Source organism: Nuphar pumila, chromosome 8 (assembly GCF_984573655.1).
Source record: "Nuphar pumila chromosome 8, dmNupPumi1.hap1.1, whole genome shotgun sequence".
Classification (NCBI taxonomy): domain Eukaryota; kingdom Viridiplantae; phylum Streptophyta; class Magnoliopsida; order Nymphaeales; family Nymphaeaceae; genus Nuphar; species Nuphar pumila.
Window position 1 is genome coordinate 72,424,459 of NC_143256.1, and position 8,942 is coordinate 72,433,400.

General features: G+C 35.8%; 1 pseudogene; it reads right to left on the reverse strand.

The window, feature by feature from the left end:
- Positions 1 to 5,377: 5,377 nt before the first annotated feature.
- Positions 5,378 to 6,001, reverse strand: LOC149829972 (transmembrane and coiled-coil domain-containing protein STS1 pseudogene; annotated as a pseudogene).
- Positions 6,002 to 8,942: the final 2,941 nt, after the last annotated feature.

The following is an 8,942-nucleotide window of genomic DNA, read 5'->3' on the forward strand; positions in this document are numbered from 1 at the left end:
CTTTCCCTGGAAGGATCCTTCACAAACTCCTTCATCTCGGTAGATGATCCAAATCTTCTTTGGCCCCGGGGGTCTACTCGCTTAATTCGCCTTCATCTTGACGACAATTGAGAGACCTCTTTTGCAGATATTTGATTGCAACTTTAAACTGGCTAAGGTGATATGGATTAAGTGGATTTTTTTATGGCTCAGGATATTTCCACTGTCTAATTGCCAGGAAATCGTCTTTAAACATGCATCATAGCTATGATCAATATCAATTAGCTTCCGGCTTTTCAATGTCATCGAATATTTATTTCACTAATCATACCGAGGATATTTCTTTCATCCTTTTGGTTGATCAACAGGAAAAAGATTTGAATTTTACCTCTTTTTTGCAAAGAGTTTCACCTTTTATGAAGAAAATACTAGAGGTAATCCGAGGTAATTCTTTTGTGCAGTAAGATTTATTTGGAATCAACAAATATTTTTAGCAAATTGGCAAAGTTTTCATGACTTCTATGTGAAATACTCACCCAATATAGACTTTGATGCGACCTTTAGTTGCAATTTATGATTTTGGATGTTCTGATCAGTAAAACTGGAACCTTTCATTTAACGACCAGCGAAGGAGCTGAAACCTTTCATTTAATGACTAGCGAAGTAGCTGGGACATTTCATTTAACAACCAACGAAGGAGTTGGAACATTTCATTTAGCGACCAACGAAGTAGCTGGAACATTTCATTTAATTATTTAACGACCAGCGAAGTAGCTGGGACATTTCATTTAATCATTTAACGACCAACGAAGTAGCTGGGACATTTCATTTAATCATTTAACGACCAGCGAAGTAGCTGGGACGTTTCATTTAATCATTTAACGACCAGCGAAGTAGCTGGGACATTTCATTTAATCATTTAATGACTGTGATCATCGCAAAAATTTTCCTCTCGTAATGTTCTCTCTTTTCCCTCTCTTTCCCTTTCTAACCTCTATTCTCTCCTTTTGAAGGGAGAAAATAAAAGACAGAAAGAAAGAGAGAAGAAAAAAATGAGAAAAGGAAGAAGAGAAGAGGAACTATTTTGCGCGGTCTCACTTGACCTTAATTTGAAAACATTTAGAAATTTAACTCGCCTCCGTTTTTGAAATATTTGCGGGAAAACTGAGAGAGACGGGGTTCACTTATCGGTACGAGGTTCGACCGTTCCTGGCGCCTTTACCAGGGGTAATCGAACCAAGGATCGAATCTATGCCTTTTGCTTTGCCAAAATATTATCTAAGAATTTACTCTAACTCTAAATGCACAAAGAATCATACTTGTGCAATGCAAAGATGTATGCTCTTTTGAAATTTGATTTAGAAATTTCCAAGTATTCTGAGACGAACTTTGATAAGGGAGTAAAGAAATGTTTGATTTTAACTTAGAACTTGAGATAGGTCAGAGGAGTTCTAAGTCTTTGAAGTTGGGAAAATGTATTTTTGATTTTGAGAATGACTTGAAGCTTTTGAAACGAAAGGAAATGAAGTTTCAAAAAAATGGATTTTGAATTTGATTTTGAATTTAGGAAAGGAAATGAATACTTGAGATGGAATTGAATTTGGATTTTTAAGTTTGGAATGGATCTGAGATAATCAAATGGTATTTAAGAATAGAAATGGATTTAGGGAGTTTTGGATGAGATCAGAAAATGGAATTGGATTTGAAATCTAGAATTGGGAATGGAATTGGATCTAAAGATGGATTTAAAATCTGAGATCTGAGATCCGATATAAAATTGGGTTCTGGATCCTAAGATGGATTTGGATCTGAAGCCTGAGGTCCAAATGTAGAATTGGGTTCTGGATCCTAAGATGGATTTGGATCTGAAGTCTGAGATCCGATATAGAGTTGGACTCTGGATCCTAGAATGGAATTGGATCTGAGGTCTAAGATCCAAAGTGAAATTGGAGTCTAAATCCTAAAGGGGAATTTGGATCTGAAATCTGAGATCCAAAAATGGAATTGGACTTTGGATCCTAAAAGGGAATTGGATCTGAAGTCTGAGATCCAATATGAGTATTGAATCTTGGATCCTAAAGAGGAATTGGATATGAAGTCTGAGATCCAATATGAGTATTGAATCCTGGATCCTAAAGAGGAATTGGATATGAAGTCTGAGATCCAATATGAGTGTTGAATCCTGGACCCTAAAATGGATTTGGAGTTAAATTCAGAAGATGAATCAAGAACTTCCAAGTTTAATTTGAACTTGGAAAATGAATTTTAGAAATTGAATCTTGAATGAATTTCAAGGTCAAATTAGACCTTGAATTTTTGAGTTTGATTAGGGTTTTGAATATAAAATGAATTTGGAGTTTTCAAAGTCAAATTGAACTTTGAAGTCTGATTTGAATCTGAATATAAAATGAATTTGAAATCTCAAAGTTAAATTGAACTTTGAGATTGAAAATAGAATTTTGAAAAATGAAAGGATGAATTGGATTTGATAAGGATTGAAGATAGATTGAGGAAGATATTTACATTTACTTGGAGGTTTTTTGAAAAACGAATTTTTGAAAGTATGATGTAATTCTATCCTAAATGATGAATGAATTTGAAGAATTTGAAATTGGAAAAAGCTATTCCATTCTTTAAATGAATTAAAACAAGATTGAGGATATAATACATCCTTGGCTATGGTTATTGAATGTATTATATAATAATCTATATTTAAATTCAAGAGAAGAATAAAATACATTTGGTGCTTTTATAGAATTTAACATGAAATTAACTCTCAATATACCCTGACTATGGCCATTGGTATATGTTTTGAGTCAATTTTAAGTTAAATTCTAATAAAAGAGGAAAATATTTAAGGAAATATGATGAATTTTGAAAATGGATCCAGTGTGGATCCAATATTATTTCGTAAAAGATAAAAATCCTAAGTTTTGTCCACACCCTGACTATGGCCATTGATATAGATCATCAGCTTAGGATTGATTTACCTCTTACGAAATGGTGCGTGTGCCATTCGTGTTTTACCAATGTGAGAATTTGAGAAATAAAGGAAAAATGCCTGAAAATAAGCAATTTATGATATTTATAATGCTCATTCATTCTATCTAAAACAGGAAATGTAAATTCTCATTACTTTTAGCTATTACAATACATGAAAATATACAACTCTAAATAATGATGTTCCATCCATTTCCTACAAAAACACTTGGTTAGAGAAAATGGAGATGTCAAAATATTCATATTGGATACCGATAATTAGATAGACATGACTGGATAGAGATGCATGCATGAGAGGCAATGGCCTCTTCAGTATAAGAGAATATGCATATATATACACATATATGTACATATATAGGTGTATATACATATATCTAACACCCTAGATAAATGAAGTCCTATATGAGAGAGCATATGCAATGGATGAGAGCAAAGCCAGGATGGTCCAAGGTGAACCATCATGAAATGTGGTAGTTCCTGATGACTCACCATAAAGAAGGGACACAGTGGTTCATTGCGAACCACTATGAAAGGAAAACCATTATAGTAGTTTTTAATGAACTACTATAATAAAGAAGGTTTGCAGGGATTCTTTGTGAACCATTGCAAAGGATAACTACTGTAGTAGTCCCTGATGGACTACTATAAAAGAAAGAAGACTATGGTGGTTCAAGGTGAACCGCCATGAAATATAGCAACTATGGTGGTTCTTGACGGACCACCATAGAAAAGAAAGAATATGGTGGCCATGCATGATCATGCAAAGCACGATGGATGCAGTGAGAAGGGCAGGACTATTATACAAACTGAAAATAATTAGTGACTAGCAAGATGTACTGCTAATATGCAGATTGGAGAATTTCAGCAATTTGATGAATATAAGTGTATTGCTAACCTAGTAATGGAAATATACTCAATAGCCACGAATTCAAATGCATTGCTAAAATATAAAACTGGAAATACTCAGTTAGCAAACACATTAGCATGAATGTTCAATAATGGAGACATGCTGAAAGTGATGTATGGCATGTTGTCATAAGTAGGTAAATGACAAGAGTGCAGAATTTTGTGTGTAGGAACATGGGAAATAATATTATCTGATGAATGTAAACACAGACAAGAAAAATGAAATATGAAGGAAAATCATGATATACATAGCATGGTAGCAATTGGTTTCATTTCAGGAAACACAAATTTTGGATTGTATTTAAAAAGTTCATAGTACCATGATGTTTGTACCAGAAAAAAATGTTCGAGACATATTTTGAATTTTCATTTGATAGCAACAACAAATAGCCAATTGAACCACAACTCATTGTCACAATGTATGAACAAATTTATCAAATAATGATCCACATACCAGAAGAAGGTGGAAGTTGAACTTATTGGGCAATGGATGATCTGCAGGGCATGAACTTGCAATAAACATTGCTACTACCTTAATATGACTACACACATTCTTGTAGAGGGAAGAGTCCAGCAACTTTTAAGTAGGCTCAGTGCCGTAACAGTGAGAATGATGGGCTGCTGTGAGGACTAAAAACTCAACATTGATGTTATCAAATTGATGCCCCTGTCTTCCAAAACTTGTATGTTAAAAGACCTTTTTGATAGCTTCTTTCAGTATTTTACCAACTGACAGACGACATAGATATACTGTTCTCTGAGTTAATATCCCAAGTTCATTGGAGATTAAATCCCAGTGATGCAAATTTCAGTTGATCAACACCTCTCAGCTATTATTTTCTAAGGTTTTCAACAGTACTTGATTAGTAAAAAAAAAATTACAATAAGGAAATTCTATGGAAAAAGCATAATAAAATCCATCTAAAAGGGGTACTGAAACTTTAAAAGGAATACAACAAAGCTTAAGGTGCATAAATTAAGTATGAAACTTAAGGCACAGTTGCTGCAAAACCCAGATAATCGATCCCAAAGTCAACGACACTTAGTGATTGCTGAAGTTTGTGGTAGAACACTTGATCCTCAAATGATCAAACAAAGATGGAAACAGACCCGATGCTTGAAACAGTGTGTGATCATTCATCGCTGATGCCCTTATTACCAAAAGACCACTGTCTTGCGTCCGATAGTGGAGTAATGGGCTGTGAAGGTTCTGCTGAACCGTGTATGACAGGTTTGTGGAGGATGGGTCAATATTTAACCTTTTTACAGTTTAATGTGTGAATGCACTAATCATATGTATTAGAGATTAATTGGCATGCAGGGATCAGTGAAAATATCACACAATGTATATGAAAGATTCAAACAGTGAGTGGGGTGAATAAATGGCTCGTACCTGATTGCCACAACCTGATTTTGCAGTTTGACCCCTGAATAATCGGTGAGATATCTACAGCACTCTAAGGAGTTGCGCGAGAGCTGAAAAAAAAAAAAATTAATCAGGATAGTATGTATCCAATTCCAGCCGCTCAACAATCTGTTGGGCTGCATGAAGATAAGAAGAATGGCCATGGATTAATATTGTAACATCAACATTTTCAATCCCAGGTACTTTGACAGATTGAATTCCTGCTAATCCATCTATAAGCAAGCTTGCACGGGAAGCAACACCAAGAATCCAGTTGTTGGTAGAATACATATTCACAAACCTCCCGGACACGATCTTAAGAGCAACCTCCTAATTTTCATCTCTTAGTAGAATTGATGTTTCAGGGAGAACAACTCTTTTCACAATGCCAGCACTATTAGCAGATATGGCCAGATGCTCAAAACATTTAAATGTCACCCTGGCTCCCAAAGGATAAGCAATAAGAGTAACAGGCCTGTATCCATGTAATCCTTTCAGCAACATTTCAGCAAGAAGCTTCCTTGCCTTATCTGATCTGTCCACTGCCATAGACCATTTGCCGTCTATAAAATTTGTTGCAGCTAGTAGTGTAGATGGCCATGCTAATGCAGCTACTAGAGAGCTTAATATTATCAACGTGGCACTTTGGTTATGATTTTCACCAGTGTGTTTGAATTTAAATTCATTAATATCTCCAATTCTTCTAGCCATTTTAGTCCCAGTAAGACCAGCCTCCAGCAGCTTCAAAAGAAATGACGACAACCGTAGATCCCACAACTGGTCCAGCAGCACTGGCTGCAATCACAAAGCCATCTGCGCCAATAACGAGGATAATGATACTAAATGTGGGTGCCAACGCATCAAATCCAGCTGCAATTGCTGGAGCTGCTAGACCACCAGTTACTGCTAGCCAGGTTCTGCCAATCAACACAGCAGCACCGATAATACCACCTTGTTTCCACCTGGACCATTTACTTTGTTTTTCTTCAGCTTCTGGTTGAGCTTCATTGGCCACTTTCCACATTCAATTGGGGGAGATATATGGACGCATGATACTAAGAGTAAAAGGGGTATTGGGAATGTGCCGGACAACCTTCGGCAGGGTTCATGATGATTGAGAAAATATTGACCAAATGTGAAATATATAACGGCATTTGCAAAATATTACAGAAAACATACATGAAGTGAATTTAAATACACAGGATGAGGAGTTAAGAATGAATCACACAGAATTAATACGACTAATATACTGAAATTGATGAAGCATGACACTGGTGATGATCTAAGAGACCCTACAGGAATAGATGATGAGGATGCTGAATCTGATAGATGCAAGAGGATACTCAATGATGCACAACTGAGTTGAAAAGTTATTTATATGATACTGAAATTATGTAACACCAAATGAAAGAAAATCTGTAGTGAAAATAGAGACCATGACTCAAATCAGGCAAAAGATATGAATTGAACACAGGGGCTCAGATCAAAATCAGTAAAATGGATTGAAACCAAGTGGCATTAAGTCCAATACTGATTCACAGGGGATTAGTATCTGAAGACATAGTGCCATGCCAAGATGCAATATGAAAATGAATATGCTGTGTGAGATAAAAAGATGTGCGTGCATTGTGAGAGGTTGAAGAAAATACACGAATGTAAAAGAAAAACGCACAGGTGATGCTTCAAACAAGAAATGTAGTGAGGAAGGGAAATAACAAATAGAATGCTATCAAAACAAGGAGATCAAATGTAATATATAATTAAGTATGAACCGTAGAAATCAAAATGAAAATAAAAAGACATAGGCTATGCAGCAGATAAATGGATCGTGAAGTGAGAAAAGTGGGACTTCCAATTAACCTGAGATAGTAAAGTATATTGGAAGGTTGTATTAGAGGGGCTCTGAACTGTCAAAACATCCCCAAATAAGATGTGAAAAGCTCATTTTAACAAGACGGATGATCACATCCTTTTAGAATCAGAAATCAGATAAGAAACAAACTGTATGATATAATTATCAAGGATGATAGAAAACTAAAAGTGATAAAAGAAATAGGAAATGAGGAACAAAAGAAAATAAAAATAAAAATAAAAATAAAAGTGAAAGTAAAGAACATAATAACATCAAAGAAAAGCAAAAAAAAAAAAAAAAATGTGGGAGTCGGATTACTTCATCAATGTTTGCAATGGGTGGGTCGATCGTGCTATATGCAGGTCGACCCTACCTCTAATGCATTAAAAAAAGAAACGAAACGAAACGGAACATTGTTAAAATTGAGTAATATGGTAAAACAGAGAATCCAAGGAAGAGGGTAGTGAGGCCTTACTTGTAGCTGCTGCTGAAGATCTTATCTTCTTTTGCTCGATCGAAGGGGATCCGGGTGATGGCGTATCAACAAAACTCAAGAAGTAACAGAGCAAAATAGGAAGATCGGCTTGATGCTTCAGATCGGTCGATTCCTTTCAATCGAGTGAAAGAACACCGAAGAAAGAGAAGAAAGGGGAAAAATGAAAACCGGTTAATGGAAGCTCCAGCGTTCTTGCTTGAAGGTGAGCCAAAAAAAAGGGGACCCGATTTCTGCAGTCGACCAAAAAAAAAAAAAAAAGAGAAGAAGAAGATGAGGAAAACTGGAGAACGATCGTGAAAGAGGAGAGAGAGAGGGGGGGCTGGGGTGAAAACGGATCCTCCCGAGAGTGGAGAAGGATGATGCATGAAGAAAGGTGCGGGGGTGAAGAGCGATGGATCGAAAGAGGCTTTTCGTGCCCCTTTTAAAGATGGAGAAGATGATTCGAGAAGGAGTTTGGAGGTTTTGAAGTTGTTAGAGATGAATGGAGGAGGAAGAGGGTGTGCGGTGGAGGAAGATCGAGTGCGAGAAGGAAGAGATGAGAGGGCTTCCGAGAGAAAGAGAAGAGAGAAAGGGAGGGTTTGGAAGAGGGTTTTTCCAGCGAAATCGGGAGAGGGAGAGAGAGCCACCCTTTTTAGGTTTTTCCTCCGTTTTTTCAAAATAACTCTTTTAATTTTTAAAATTTTTCGAGACGAGGCTCTTTTATCGGATTTTTTCAATAAGGTATATTTTATCAAAAGGGCGAATTTTCAAAAGACGGTTTTTAAGATATACATATATATATATATTTTTTCTTTGTATTTTCTTTTTGGTTTTCCTATTTTTTTGGCGTTTTTAAGATAAAACTCTTAAATTTATGAGAATACAAAAGGATTTTCAAAATATTTTGTAAAATTTGAAAATATTTACAGAAGAAGGGTTTTTCAAGAGTTTTAATGTTGTTCTTTGGAAAAATCCTTCAAAAAAAAATGGTTTAGAAATGAAAATCGAGTCTGGATTCCAACGAATCCGAGAAATTTATGGGAATTTTATCAAAAATTGATCTGATTATTTCAAAAGACGGAGGTCAGGGGCAAAGAAGGAATTTTTGGAATTTTTGGAAAATTTGGGGTGTTCACAGATGCCCCTCTTTGCTGCTAAGCCGGTTGTAAGTCGAGCTTAGCGGCAAAGAAGACACGCCAAATTTTCTTTAAAATGCCCCAGTCAGAAGGTCTGAACTGGGTGTGGAAGAATTGGCTTTTTAAAAAAAAAGCTTTATTATTATTATTATTATTATTTTCCAGGTTTTGTACCTTATTCTGAAAGGG